This window comes from Leptodactylus fuscus, chromosome 7 (genome assembly GCF_031893055.1).
Source record: "Leptodactylus fuscus isolate aLepFus1 chromosome 7, aLepFus1.hap2, whole genome shotgun sequence".
Taxonomy (NCBI): domain Eukaryota; kingdom Metazoa; phylum Chordata; class Amphibia; order Anura; family Leptodactylidae; genus Leptodactylus; species Leptodactylus fuscus.
The window spans coordinates 44,643,729-44,659,557 of NC_134271.1; positions in this window are offsets into that span (position 1 = coordinate 44,643,729).

Genomic DNA, 15,829 nt, shown 5'->3' on the forward strand with positions numbered 1-15,829 from the left:
TGATTGGCTGAATGCTATACAGTGTACAGCATTCGGCCAATCAACGCTGGTTCTGCAGGAGGCTCGTCTTTGACGAGGCAGAGTCTAAGATTGGACCGCAATGTAGACTGCATATTTAACATTAGAGCAGTCTACATTGTGCTCCGATCTTAGACTCCACCTTGTTAAAGACGAGCCTCCTGCAGAACCAGCGTTGATTGGCCGAATGCTGTACACTGTGTAGGATTCAGCCAATCAATGCTGGTTCTGCAGGAGGGATTATTAACTGAGTCATGCAAGATGTTAAGGGGGCTGCCCCTAGAGGGCAGCATGCAGAGGCACTGTTCTCCTAATCACATCCTGGAGAATAGATTTGCATATTTTTTACCCAGAATCCCTAGCAGAGCAGGAATGACTTGTAAGTCTCCGTACGCCTATGTAGGCACACACTCTCCCTAATGTGTATGATTATCCCTTGACCTTAGATAGCATATTCACAGTAACATACAAGAGAACATACGGTACAGGAATTAGGGAGTGCCTTACCTTGAATTAGGATGGACATTTTACAATAAAGGACATAGCTGTTGAGGATATTGCACTCTTCATCACTCTTTTCCTGGGCTTCCATCCCACTGACATCCTGTTGCTCCACCTGACCATATGTAACAATGCTTGACAATACTGTAAAGGTGCTTTATTTAACAAACTGGCAATGCAACCAAAGTTAAGAACTTGGAAACTCATTAGGATTGTGGATATCTAAGCTGCAACCAGATTGGGGCTGAGAGCAGTGACAATGCACAAACTAGAACACTAAAGTGGTAGAGAAGGATATGGCACAGGCAGGAGGAGGGCACAATAGATGCCCACAGACAGAACAAGTAGATGGCTGGAGTAGCGATCAGGCATAGATCCTAGACACGCTGTGGACAGGACCCAGGGACAGTCAGGGTTGGTACTATGAGTAGGCTTCAGGCTCAGGATATAGGCACGTTACAGGGTTCATTGAAGATTCAGGGTAAAACGGATGCAGACAGGTTTCAGGCTCAAGTTACAAGCATGGGATTTGGTGTACACCGGATTCCATAGGGACACATTCACTGATGCCTTACAAGTATATTGTTAGCACTACACAGTCACGCCTATCATTCAGACTACAAACATAACACCGCTTTAGTAATATTGCAATCGTTCCCAACTTTCTTTTGGAGGCTGCTTAGTTTGGAATACAGAAATCTGGCAGAACATATGGTAGACATGTCTAGCTGAGACAACACAAATCACTAAGCCCTGACTCCAAACCAACAATATCTGTTGAAGTAAAATTTCATCCCTGTCAAAGCTTCCTATTACTATCCCTACTACTTGTTTCTTGCTCGGTTCTTCTTCCCTCGAGGCCTTTCCACCAGTGGCTTGGCTTCAGATAAAACCTTCTTAGTATATATTTTCCTTATCCAAAAGACTGGGATGTATAATGTGTAATATGTTTTTCTTTATAGCAGCCTCATCTTCACAGCCAGAAAATAATGATGATGTTAATATATCTGTACACAGAAGATGTAACTTACATGACATCAATAACTTCAAAAAACACAATGCTTTGATTTCCTATATTTCTCTGAAAAATGATGTGTTGTAGATATGGGGGGCGGGGGTCTCCATTTCTGAAAAATCTGAAACACATAATCATCAAAAGAAGAAAATATAAACATGTTCTAGCAGTGCCAAACAAGATTCTCCTCTGCCAGATAATGTAGCATATTGCCATGAATTACAAGCCCGAGTGGCAATGACATTGTTAATATTTATTACAGACATATGCCATTACATTAAAGGCAGGTTATTTAGTTGGAAGAAAATAAAGATTTCCTTTCTGTGAACCAGGCCTAGAAATGATTAATGCCAAACACTGCATAAGTTATGCTGGATCATACCTAAGAGATAAAGCACAAAGGTACAATGGGAATGTGGGGCCATAAAACTGCAAAACTGCACATTGTAACTCTTTGCATCCTGTTCACACTTCTTATCTGGTATTTTACCTTTTCCATTTTTCTGCCTTTTTTTAGGTTACCAAGAACTCAGAATAGTTGAGTCTAGGCTAATGGTATACCCACTAATCTGATAAGAGAAACTGCAGATGTGTAAATATATATAGTTTATAGTGATGCTCTGCAGAAGAGTTACATTGTGTAAGTATGAAAGAAAAATATTTCATAATAATTTTTACCTTATCTGCTATGACATATTATGAGCTGATGTAATAGAAGCAACTATTAAAATCTCCCTACTTCAACTGATGGTCAACACACATGGCAATGACAATGATAAACATTTGTAATTCGCTTTTCTTATATAAGGGACTCAAAACAAAGGGAACATTGGGGAGTAGGGAAATTAGTGTCTGCCATACCGGCGTTCATCCCCCAACACCCATAAGGATTCATATATTCTTGGAATGTGTGAGGAAACCCATACACACAGGGAGAACATAGAGCTTGTTCTGCAATAAGTAAAAAAAAAAAAAATAAAATACTAGAGATGAGCGAATGACGTTCGATCGAATTGATATTCGATCGAATATCAGGCTGCTCGAGATATTCGATTCCAATCAAATACCACACGGCAAACGCACTAAAAATTTGTATCTCCTCCCACATTCCCTGGCGCTTTTTTTGCACCAATAACTGTGCAGGGGGGGTGGGACAGGAACTACGACAACGGAGGCATCGAAAAAAAATCGGAAAAAGTAATTGGCTGGCTAAATCAGGTGACCTCCAATTTATACGAATAGTGGATTTCAGATCCGGGTCATGTGAGACTGTGAACTATGTGACTGTGAGACAGGGATAGATGTACAGGCAGGGTTAGCTGGGTTCACACCTGCGTTCGGCACTCCGTTCTGTGGCTTCTGTCTTCTGCATGCAAGAGCGTTTTATGCTCTCCGCCGCTAAACCGTTTTTTTTTAATCCGAGCACAGAGTACTGCATGTCCGACTCTATGTCTGGATTAAAAAAAAAACGGTTTCACGGCGGAGCACATAAAACGCTCACTGCCGCTCACGGCCGGACAGCTTTCTCACCCATTCAAATGAATGGGTGAGAGAGTCCTGCAGGTTTCTGTCTCCTGCCTCAGTTTTGTGAAGGAAACGGAAACCTGCAGAACGGAGACCGGGCGCAGATGTGAACGAGCCCTTAGCTAGGAATTAGCATTATTTAGGTAGGAATGTTACTCAAACAGCTCTTTGGGGCTCTATCTCGTCGGGATCCCTGTCAGCTTACGATATGCGGGAACTGACTTTTTCTCATAGGAATGCTTTGACCAGCGTTGATTGGCCGAATGCCATACAATGTACAGCATTCGGCCAATCAATGCTGGTTCTACTGGAGGAGGCAGAGTCTAAGATCGGTCCACAGCAGTCTCCATTGTGGTTGACACAGCTCTGCTACACCTGAGATGCAGCAGAGCTGGTTGTGTGCTGAGCTCTGATACACCTGAGATGCTGCAGAGCTGGCCGTGTGCTGAGCTCTGCTACACCTGAGATGCAGCAGAGCTCAGCACACGACCAGCTCTGCTGCATCTCAGGTGTAGCAGAGCTGAATGTGCGCTGAACCCTGCTACATCTGAGATGCAGCAGAGCTGACTGTGCCCTGAACCCTGCTACATCTAAGATGCAGCAGGGTTCAGGGCACATGAGGGACATGATGGAGTTAACTGCTATAATGTGAGGCACATGGAGTTACTGAAACTAAATTAATAACCCCAAATGCTTGACATTAATAGGAATAGTAACTCCAGCAGGTACCTATGTGTTTTACTTTCAACTTATTCTAGCTTCCTCTCCTGGATGCAGGACAGCAGCAGGGGCCTCCCAGGCCTTCATCCCATTTGCTAGAGAAGGGGGAGTGTTCTATATCATTACTGTATCACTAAAGGACCTCCCCCTTTGTTTAATTTAATTTGCCAATCCGACCCTGAGTTGGACCCTGACTTGAGTAAAAGCATAGGGGCGCTTTTTCAGCATAAAAACTGTGCTGAAAAAAGTCGGCTTATACTCAAGTATATACGGTTTATCCATATGGTGTTTCCATGAAGCACCATATTGTCATATTCTCATCATATCTTATCTTCATAACATGCCCAAGTAATTCTGGAGCGCCAGTAGCATCCATTGAAATCCATGTATGTTCACTGTATAAGCAATAAGTCAGTAGTGTACGCCAAACTCATCATCTCATACCAAACATGGTGGTCAGTACCAAGAAATTCTTGTTAAAAGGATCTGTAGTCAGAGACTCTTCTGCCGTCTACAGGCTGCGGTAAGATGCAACTACTTCCTGCAGATGATAGTGATAGGCAGTCATGGTAATCTGGAAATAAGGCAGGACAGCAAATACAAATCATCTGTAAACAGTTTGTATCATGAATTCATATCAGGAAATTGCTATAAGACTAATTTCCTTACAATCAGCACAATTTATAGTGGAGAAACGTGTAAAGATTTTTTTCTGCAATTGATTGTTAGGATGCATATTATCTACTCCATTCACTACAAATCTTGAAGCTAGCAAATCGATAGTATGGATCAAGGCAAATTTGCCCATAAATATGCTGTTGGTTTAGCTAATATGGGTTATTTTAGTAATGCGGTTACAGTATAAAAACTGATGTAAAAAAAAAGAAAACATTTTAATACTGTTGAGTGTACTGCATTAAAAATGTTTTTAAGTGTAGGTATCCTCTATCTTGTCCAGATTTCTTGAAGACTTTCCGTTTCAGGGGCATACAGAAAGTTTTGAAGGCTGGTGTCCTAATCTACTGTATGAAACAGGGCCTAACCAGCTATACCATTGAGATATTGGAGCCAAAAAAGAAGATATAGATATTATAGATACCTTAAAAATGTCAGTGTCAGACAATGGGAGGGGGGTTCAAACCCAGTACTCCAATTCTGGTTAAAAAATAAAAATCATAAAGTAGAGATTTGCAGCTTTTTTTTAAATCTCATTTGTACAAAAACTAGTGTTTAGATTCATTGATGGGCCAAATTTATCAATTTGTGTATGATATTTGGTAAAATTTGGCAAAAACTACTCCAATAGACTCTCCAGCAAAACTGACCTTAAAAATTCTCATCATGCTAAATCTCCCCCAATGTCTCCAGTGTTAGCCACAAAGTTCCAGTACCATTCGCCATGCTCCAGTGCCTCTGGACAACTGATGTGTCCCTTAAAAGCTCAAAGCTTCCTGAAGGGTCTTTTTGGAAATACATTTTCCATTTTCCATTTAAAGGATTCTATCATTAGAGAAGAAGACAGAGGCGTCGCTGGAGAATTTTTGAACAGAACAGAGGACGCCCCCTGTGCTGTTTGAGTAAAGGGGAACACCCCCTGTGCTGTCTGAAAACTCATTTACATATGGAAGAAATAAGAAATTTCTCAGGAATGGCAGCGCAGATCAGAAAAAGAAAGGTAAAAGAAGAATAGCCTTTCTTAACTACTGTTTTAAGCAGTAGACAACCGGCTCTAATGCCTCCGATCGGTCCCCGGACCGTTTGGAGGCATTAACCCCTCCGGTGCCGCGGTCAAAGGCGCCGGAGGCGCCATTTTCCCGGCGGCGCATGGGCGCCGCCATTTTGTCCGGGATCGCCGGCTCCTGGAGCATGCTCCAGGGCCGACGTCATGTTGCCATGACAGCCGGGAGCCTGTACAAGGCTCCCAGGCTTGTCTGCAAATTGTCTCTTTTGCAGGCTGGTCTATGCAGCCTGCAAAAGAGAGGATGATTTTTTGCAATGCATTAGCATTGTAATGCATTGCATTAGTGATCAGACCCCTTGGGGTTCAACACCCCTAGGGGGTCTAATAAATGCAAAAAAAAAATAAAAAAAAAAGTAAAAAAAAATATAAAAAAATATAAAAAGTATTAAAAGTTCAAATCACCCCCCTTTCCCTAGAACACATATAAAGTAGTTAAAAACTGTGAAACATATACATGTTAGGTATCCCCGCGTCCGAAATCGCCCGCTCTACAAATCTATAAAAATATTTTTCCTGTTTGGTAAACGCCGTAGCAGGAAAAATAGTCAAATAAAAATTTGAATAAAAAGTGATCAAAGCAATAACATTTCCTGTAAATGGTAGAAATAAAAAGTACACCCGGCCCCGCAAAAAAAATGCCCTAAGCATTCCCGTACACTTACGTATAAAAAAGTTAAGGCTGTCGGAATATGGCGACTTTTAGAAAAAAAAAATTTTAACACAGTTTTGGAATTTTTTTAAGGGGTCAAAATGTAAATAAAACCATATAAATTTGGTATCCCTGGAACCGTACCGAAACACAGAATATAGGGGACATGTCATTTTGGCTGCACAGTGAACGCCATAAAACCAAAGCCCGTAAGAAAGTCGCAGAAATGCGTTTTTTCTTCAAATCCAAAATTTTTTCCTGTTTCCCAGTACATTATATAGAATAATTAATGGTGGCATCATGAAGAAAAATTTGTCCCGCAAAAATTAAGACCTCATATGGCTCTGGGAGCGGAGAAATAAAAAAGATATGGGGTTTAGAAGGAGGGGAGTCAAAAACGAAAAACGAAAATCAAAAAATGCCATCGGCGGGAAGGGGTTAAGTCTATTCCGACATGTACTTTGTTAAAAAAGGTATTCTAATAGAATCCCTTTAAATAATTCTGGGACATGTTTTCTTAGGCCATTTACTTTGTGTGGTTCCTCTGTTGTTAGGAATATATGAATATTATGCCAACGAGGTCACAACACATAATGAAACTATCCAATCAGGGCTGCCTGTGCCAGACTGTGTAGCTGCATACCCATTTGACAAGGGGAATGGAAACACCCACTTGTCAATTTATTCACAAATTCCCAGAAGCAATTACAAGGGGATGGTGCAAGGTATAAATATGAGAAAGCATGTTCCAGGATAATGACTAAGTAATACATGTCAGGTATAGGGACAGGCACTCTTTCCATAGCTGTACAAACTTGTAACTTTCCATTTCTATGCTGATCTTTGTAAATCTCTGCCAGGACAAAAGCATCAAGTTTTATCCTGCAAGAATGTAATGTACAAATATGGAGGCATGCTATACTTCAACAAGTACTGTGAACTGAAATAGACAGATCTGATAGATGGATGGATGGATGGATGGATGGATGGATGGATGGATGGATGGATGGATGGATGGATGGATGGATGGATGGATGGATGGATGGATGGATGGATGGATGGATGGATGGATGGATGGATAGATGGATAGATAGATAGATAGATAGATAGATAGATAGATAGATAGATAGATAGATAGATAGATAGATAGATAGATAGATAGATAGATAGATAGATAGATAGATAGATAGATAGATAGATAGATAGATAGATAGATAGATAGATAGATAGATAGATAGATAGATAGATAGATAGATAGATAGATAGATAGATCCTGTAATCCTGTAATTCTGTAGCTTTACATTACAAGCAATTCATGAATGTGATGCATTGCAGTCTGGAATAAGTTCTGTAGATAGTTCTACTTGAAAACCAGTAAAGATCCCAGTCATATTAATGTATGTGAACTGTATCTAAATGCTTACTGTACTTAATGAGTCAGTCTAAGAATACAATACAGTATTGACCATGAATCCTTTAGTGAGAATGCATAAGGTGGTGAAATGTTCCGGAAAGGGACAAAGTTTAGATACAGTGCCATTAGTCTTCACTGGTATATTAGTTACATTAACGCCTACCCAGACATCCGTAAGAGAATCAGTATGTCAGTATGGAGCACACATTGAGACAATCACGTAAAGGATAACATTGCAGGAAGCAAATATGAGTCTGATTTCTTTCATTACACAGATTTTGCTCTTTCTATCACGCTGTTTCTCATGAAATGTTGTTTGAAGTTAAATTGAATGCTTTACCGGATATAAGAGATATCTATATTTTTATTAGACAAGAAAGAATAAAATAGCCCTGTTTGCCATAAAGGGAAAATCCCACTTTAATTATCCTTGCTTGAACTATTATCGGTATCAAACCATGTCCAAATCGCTAGATAGGGATCCCTTATTGCTGTTTATTTTCTATATTAGGTTCAGGCCCCATGTTGCAGAAACGCAGCTTTTTTTGTGCAGATTTTGCTATGTTTTTTTGAGCCAAAGCCAAGAATGGCTACAAAAGTAATGTGAAATATATAGGAAGGTCTTATACTTCTCTCTTCTGCTCAATCCACTCCTGGTTTTGGCTAAAAAAAAAACGCAACAAAATCTGCAACAAAAAAAGCTGTGTTTCTGCAACCTGGGGCCTTAGCCTTAAAAGGTTATCTGTATATCAAAAGTCCTATTTAAATTGCTTATATGAATTCAATTGCTTAAACTTATATGAATTCAAGAGGTTTCCTGAATACAATGTTGCTTTGTTTACCTGTTATATGAAATCACCTATACTATTGTTCACCTGTCGTTTCCTTGGTCCCTAGTCTGTTATCTGATCTCAGGATGGGTGATGTGACTCCTTTGGAGGGAGGGGGGCTGAGTTCTACAGATCGTACTTGCTCTGAGTCGTTATCTCCTGCTCTTATCAGGTCAGCTAATTGCATTTTACTAATAAGAGCTTGGGCAGGGGCTTGTTCAATGCCTGTTATCTCACAGACATACACTAAGTGTTGAGATTAATGCAATCCCATTCTGTCCGGGCAGCATTTAAGATTTTCTCTTTAAACCTGTGTAATGTAATTTACATTTCTGTGCATATTATTTGATCTGTGTTTATATTAGATCTAGTAATCATAATAAATAATCTCCCATTGTAAAGGCAATGTAGTTATCTATTGAGGTACTTCATAGTGTTCTGTCCATCAAACAGTCAAAGCATTCCCACAAGCTTGCTGAAAAATAGAGGAAGTGAAAAGAGACAGAAGGCAAACTGCTGAAAGAGGGAGATGGGAAACCCCTTTAAGTAACTGTTCTTCCTATATTAAAACAGGTAGATATGAAGTAGAGCTGAACTTGCCACTTAAAGGGAATGTGAAATCAGAAAATGATCTGTTGTTCAAATCAAATTTTGTTATATTAAAGTAGGGAGGAGTCTGTCAGGTCAAAACAGGTGGGAAGAAAACATTTCTTCTTGCATATACTTTCCATGTTTTGTCATGTGGATACTTACAGTATATTAAACTGAAATCTGGTTCCACACTGAGCTCCATAATAGTTTCACTGTTTCTGCTCTGGTAGTCATCTCTTTATCCTCACAGAATGGGTCAATAGAAAAGGTAACACTTCCACCCTTCTAGTTCCCACCTCCTAACACCCCACCTACTTCTAACTCATTTTTGTGGGCTAGTAGCATAAACAGGACAATTAGGGAGCATGCATCTATTATAAGGCTAGAGGCAAATAACAGGAATAGTTTTAGTTTAGTTTTGTCTTTGCACTGACATACAGGCATTTATTTAGAAAGTTTTAAAATTAATAATGGTCGAATAACCTCTTAAATACGGTTAAGGGATTGGAAAAGATCAAGTAAATTTCACGATCGCGATCGGGTTCCAATCCCATTTAAAAAATATCGGGAACGGAATTCCGATCCCGATCGCTCAACTTACCTGCACAGAACCACTGCCGCTCCCTGTTGTTGTCAGTCCTCTCCTCTCTCATTCACACGCCTGCAGAGCGTCTCCCCACCCTGTACCCGCCCACACTCTCCTAAGCCACAACGAGCCCAGCCTACTCCCAACATCAGTAACACTAACCTAGGCAGGCGGGGGGGGGCGCACGGTGCTCTGCAGGCGTGTGAATGAGAGAGGAGAGGACAAAGCAGAACGGGGAGCGGCAGCGGTTCTGTGCAAGTAAGCAGACAGCAGGGGGGACTAAGTAGCTGGCGGATTTTTTAATCACTACACCGCTTGGAGTCCAAAAATTGAAGCATTCAATTTTTGGACTCCACGCCGTGTAGTAAATAGGATCATTTTTAAAATCCGATTTTCGATCATTAAAAAATCCCATTGACTTGCATTAGGATCAGAATTGCGATCGGGATCGGGTTCGGATAGAAAATGATCGGAAATCGGATTTTTAAAACGATCCTGAAATCTTATGACTTGTAGAAAGAAGAGATCAGGATACCTTCAGAATTTCTGCACAGTGTTTAATATTATTAGAATAATTTCCTTTTCAATATAACATATCATTTATGGCTGCTAGAATGTTTTACCTTCAACAACCTTGATATTCTCAATTTCCTATGAAGGTTGCTTTAAGATGGACATAACACAGCCAGATTCTATTAGGACTGAATAGTGATCTTAATAGTACAGTACATTCTCAGAAGTTTAGCTTGCGCCAGTCAAAGGCAATGATAAGTTGCTATTAAAAGTGACTGCATGTAGAGGACAAGTTCTGCAGGACATTTGACTGTGAACATATATAGTATTATGGGAAAAAAAAAGTTGTATATCTCTAGGAAAGCCTGGCTATTTTTATCAAAAGAGAAAAAATTACAAGAAATAAAAATCCAAAAAATAATTCAAGTATCAGGATACTAAAAGCCTGCACCAATAAGGATGAGCAAACTGATTTAGTTAGAAGTGGATTCAATCCAAATTATGCAAAAGTTGCAGGTTCTAGCCAACCCCAAAACTTTTGGGGTTCGCTATCCACAAAAAAACTAGGCACCTGAGTATAACAGGTGGACCAGCGTCGTTGAGTACAAATAACAGTTATACTCACCAAACACTTATGCTAACTTTTTTATTTTCTGGAACCATTTGTGTCAAAAATACATTTTGTAATATACTTTTACTAGTGGATTTTGGCTCCTTTCCATGAAATCCTATGCTGAAATTCACTCTTTGCCCTGATTTCTGAATTGCCAATAGAAATCTTCACTTTTTTTTTTTTTTTTTTTTTTTTTTTTTTTTTTTTTTTTTAAATGTAGATTGTGATCCCCACATAGAGCTTGCAATGTACATTTTTCCCTATCAGTGTGTCTTTGGAATATGAGATGGAAATCCATGCAAACACGGGGAGAATATACAAACTCCTTGAAGATGGTTTTTTGCTCTTGGTGGGATTTGAACACCAGGACTCCAGTGCTGCAAGGCTGCAGTGCTAACCACTGAGCCACCGTGTGGCCCCTAGAAATCCTCACTGTTTGTAGCTGTGGATATGGGGTAGTATGAGTATAATACAGAGAAGCTGAGGCTGGAAGGGCTGTCACCTCAAACACTTACATCTCGGGCATTATAGAATCATGTAGAAATGTAGAATGCTCTGATGTCATAGTAAAAATTAGACTCTCTGCTTCCAGTTGCAAGACTGCAGTTCTACTTGTATTTCTAGAGAGATCACTTATTGAAAACACTTGGGATATGGGCTCTGTATATTGGGCATTATATGTATGGGAGAGTTTTGAGGGGGATTAAAGAAGCTGTGACATCATCTATTGACAGTATTGGATTCAATGACGAATGTTATACTATGCTATCTTCAATAATCCTGTGATATAAATGAAGTGACTGCTGCAAATAAAACCCCTACAGAATTGACAAGTATCAGGCTATTATTAGGCTTAGTTCCCAGAGTAAAAAATGTAGGTTTTATTACTTTTTATAGTATAGATAGGGAAAATGAAAAAAAAAAAAATCTGAATTCAGCGCACTGGTATATGCCCCGGTGGTGAAGATATTGGTGCTGTTAGTTTTCCCCACAGCTCTTTTTGGTTGCGGCCCAATGCATAGGGCCTTAGCCTCAATGTCTGTTGCTCTCATCATGTGACAGATAACGGTAGTGTGAATGCAGCCTTAGGGCTTGTTCACATGGCGTAAACGCGGCACACAATGTGCCGCGTGTACGGGACGTTTGTGCTGCGATTTTGACGGTGCATGTTTGCGGTCGCGTTAACGCGCGTTTACGTGGCGCTAACGCGAACGCAAACATGCACCGTCAAAATCGCAGCGCAAACGTCCCGTACACGCGGCACATTGCGTGCCATGTTTACTCCATGTGAACAAGCCCTTAGGCTGACAATTCGCCTAGCACACTGCCTCTACCAAAATATAATGGATTAATTGAGACGACTGATGTGGGGACATGCAACAGCATATTAAAGAGCAGGAGTAGTTGAACAGATTAATATACAGTGTTGGCCAAAAGTATTGGCACCCATGCAATTCTGTCAGATAATACTCAGTTTCTTCCAGAAAATGATTGCAAGCACAAACTCTTTGGTATTAATATCTTCATTTATTTTGCTTGCAATGAAAAAACACAAAAGAGAATGAAAAAAAAAAAAAGTAAAATCATTGATCATTTTACACAAAACTCCAAAAATGGGCCGGACAAAAGTATTGGCCCCCTCAGCCTAATACTTGGTAGCACAACCTTTAGACAAAATAACTGAACAACCGCTTCCGGTAACCATCAATGAGTTTCTTACAAGGCTCTGCTGGAATTTTAGACCATTCTTCTTTGGCAAACTGCTCCAGGTCTCTGAGATGTGAAGGGGGCCTTCTCGTAACTGCCATCAAGAGATCTCACCACAGGTGTTCTATGGGATTCAGGTCTGGACTCATTGCTGGCCACTATAGAAGTCTCCAGTGCTTTCTCTCAAACCATTTTCTAGTGCTTTTTGAAGTGTGTTTTGGGTCATTGTCCTGCTGGAAGACTCATGACCTCTGAGGGAGACCCAGCTTTCACACACTGGGCCCTACATTATGCTGCAAAATTTGTTGGTAGTCTTCAGACTTCATAATGCCATGCACACGGTCAAGCAGTCCAGTGCCAGAGGCAGCAAAGCAACCCCAAAACATCAGGGAACCTCCGCCATGTTTGACTGTAGGGACCATGTTCTTTTCTTTGAAGGCCTCTTTTTTTTTCCTGTAAACTCTATGTTGATGCCTTTTCCCAAAAAGCTTTACTTTTGTCTCATCTGACCAGAGAACGTTTTTGGCTTTCTCAGGTAAGTTTTGGCAAACTCCAGCCTGGCTTTTTTATGTCTCTGGGTAAGAAGTGGGGTCTTCCTGGGTATCCTACCATACAGTCCCTTATCATTCAGATGCTGACGGATAGTACGGGTTGACACTGTTGTACCCTCGGACTGCAGGGCAGCTTGAACTTGTTTGGATGTTAGTCGAGGTTCTTTATCCACCATCCGCACAATCTTGCGTTGAAATCTCTCGTCAATTTTTCTTTTCCGTCCACATCTAGGGAGGTTAGCCACAGTACCATGGGCTTTAAACATCTTCATGACACTGCGCACGGTAGACACAGGAACATTCAGGTCTTTGGAGATGGACTTGTAGCCTTGAGATTGCTCATGCTTCCTCACAATTTTGCTTCTCAAGTCCTCAAACAGTTCTTTGGTCTTCTTTCTTTTCTCCATGCTCAATGTGGTACACACAAGGACACAGGACAGAGGTTGAGTCAACTTTAATCCATTTCAACTGGCTGCAAGTGTGATTTAGTTATTGCCACCACCTGTTAGGTGCCTCAGGTAAGTAACAGGTGCTATTAATTACACAAATTAGAGAAGCATCACATGATTTTTCAAACAGTGCCAATACCTTTGTCCACCCCCTTTTTTATGTTTGGTGTGGAATTATATCCAATTTGACTTTTTGACAATTCTTTTTGTGGTTTTCCATTGAAGACAAATTCAATAAAGATAATAATACCAAAGAATTTGTGATTTCAATCATTTTCTGGAAGAAAATGAGTATTATCTGACAGAATTGCAGAGGTGCCAATACTTTTGGCCAACACTGTATACACTGAGTGGCTAAAAGTCATGGAAAAGTACTGGATGCGCCGTTAATAGCGGGTCGCTCCTCCTGCAGCAGGACGATGAGGCATGGACTCCACTAGGTGTTGGAAGAGTTGTAGAGGGATACTGATCCATGCAGTCTGCACTGCAGCCCACAGTTGGTCCTGTGTAGTTGGCACTGGGTCCATGGAAAGGACACTGGTATCCACAGCATCCCATAAATGCTCTATGGGGTTGAGGTTGGGTGAGCGGGCAGGCCAATCGAGGGTTGTGAGGTCACTGGTGTGTTAATTAAGCCAGTCGCGTGCCACCAACAAATGATGACATGTTGCATTGTCCTGTTGGAACACAGCATCCTCATCAGGGAACTCCAACACCAGAAAGGGGTGCAGATGGTCTGCCATAAGTTGCACGTATCGAGCACCGGTCATTGATCCCTGCACCTAGACAATGGGGCCCAACTGCGACCATGTGAACATGGCCCAGACCGTGATGGAGCCGCTTCCCGCCTGGACACGTCCCTGTTAGCATGTAGGATCCACAGCTACATGGGGCATACCTCACACTCTCACACACCCATCAACTCTGTACAACTGTAACCGTGATTCATCTGAACATGACACATGCCGCCACTGTTCCATGGTCCAATGACGATGGTGGCGGGCCCATGCCATTCTGAGCTCTGTGTTGTGGCATCAGCAAAGGGACACAGGTCAGGCGTCGACTGTTGAAGCCTATGCGATGCAGTTCTTGGTGTACAGTCCTGGTGGAAATGGGACTTGGTGCCCCACATTCAAATCGGCAGTGACTTGACCCACAGTAGACCGTTGAGAGACCCATACGACTCTGTGGAGATGATGTGATGTCTGTTGATTGAACACTTGTGGTCGACCGCTGCGCCAGTTTACGCGGCTGACAATATTGTCTCTGCGATATTGCAGGTCCACCAAGACACTGTTGACCTTGAAAACCCAAATTCCCGGGTAATGGGCTGTGAGTCACTGATAGGACCACCTCCATAACTAGATGATTGCTTCTAAGCATAAAAGAGCGATAACTGCAAACAAACAACATACAAGTTACTGCCATACTGAAACTTCCCACAAAACTATATATCAATCTGTTCTGTCCCTCATACTTTATAACATGCTGCCTGCAGATTAGACTGCTTTTTTTTCTTACGACAGGTTCAGTGGTGTAACTAGGAAAGGTGGGACCCCAAGGTGAACATTTTTGACATGCCCCCCCCCCCCCCCCCCGGACCCCTTCCCCTCCTGCACTAACTGCATTCCTGCATACACTATTATGCCCCCTAGTGGCCCCAGAGTATAATGATCGGAGACCCAGGGGAGGTTACAAACATAAAAAACAATGTTACTTACCTCTCCCTGGCTCCAGCGCACTCCCTGCTGATTTCGGCCATCTTCAATGTTGGACCAGACGTCACCTGACCTAGGCCGGTGTCACGACACATAATGACGCTGGCTTGGGCCACTTGACATTACAAAACAGGCTCGAAGCCTGCCAGAGAGGTAAGTAACAGTGTTTTTTATGTTCCCTCACCTCCCCTGGCCCTTTGATCATTATATTTCGGGGTCTGAAAAGACCCCAGAGTATAATGATAGCAATGTGTGTTGGGGTTCGCAGGTCCGTGGCCTCACTTACCAATCCCCGATTCTGCTCACAGCTGCATCTGCAGAAGGAAAAGCGCAGGTGGCCGTGACCAGGAGCCAGGATCGGTATGTAAATAGGGCCAGTTACCTGCTGGGGTTACTCCAGCAGGTAACGGCCTATTAAAATATATATATATATATATATATATATATATATATATATATATATATATATATATATATATATATATGTATGTATATCAGAGGCCCGCAGGACACTCTAATGTCCCGGGCCCTGTGGCAGCCGTTACCGCAGCTACCAAGGTAGTTACACCCCTCTATAGGTTCCCATAAAAGGTGCCTTTACGGGAATCATCCATTCCTTCAATAGCTAGTTTGGCAACTGAACAGGCTATCATGCATGTTACAGCACTTGTCATAGAGATCAATAAACA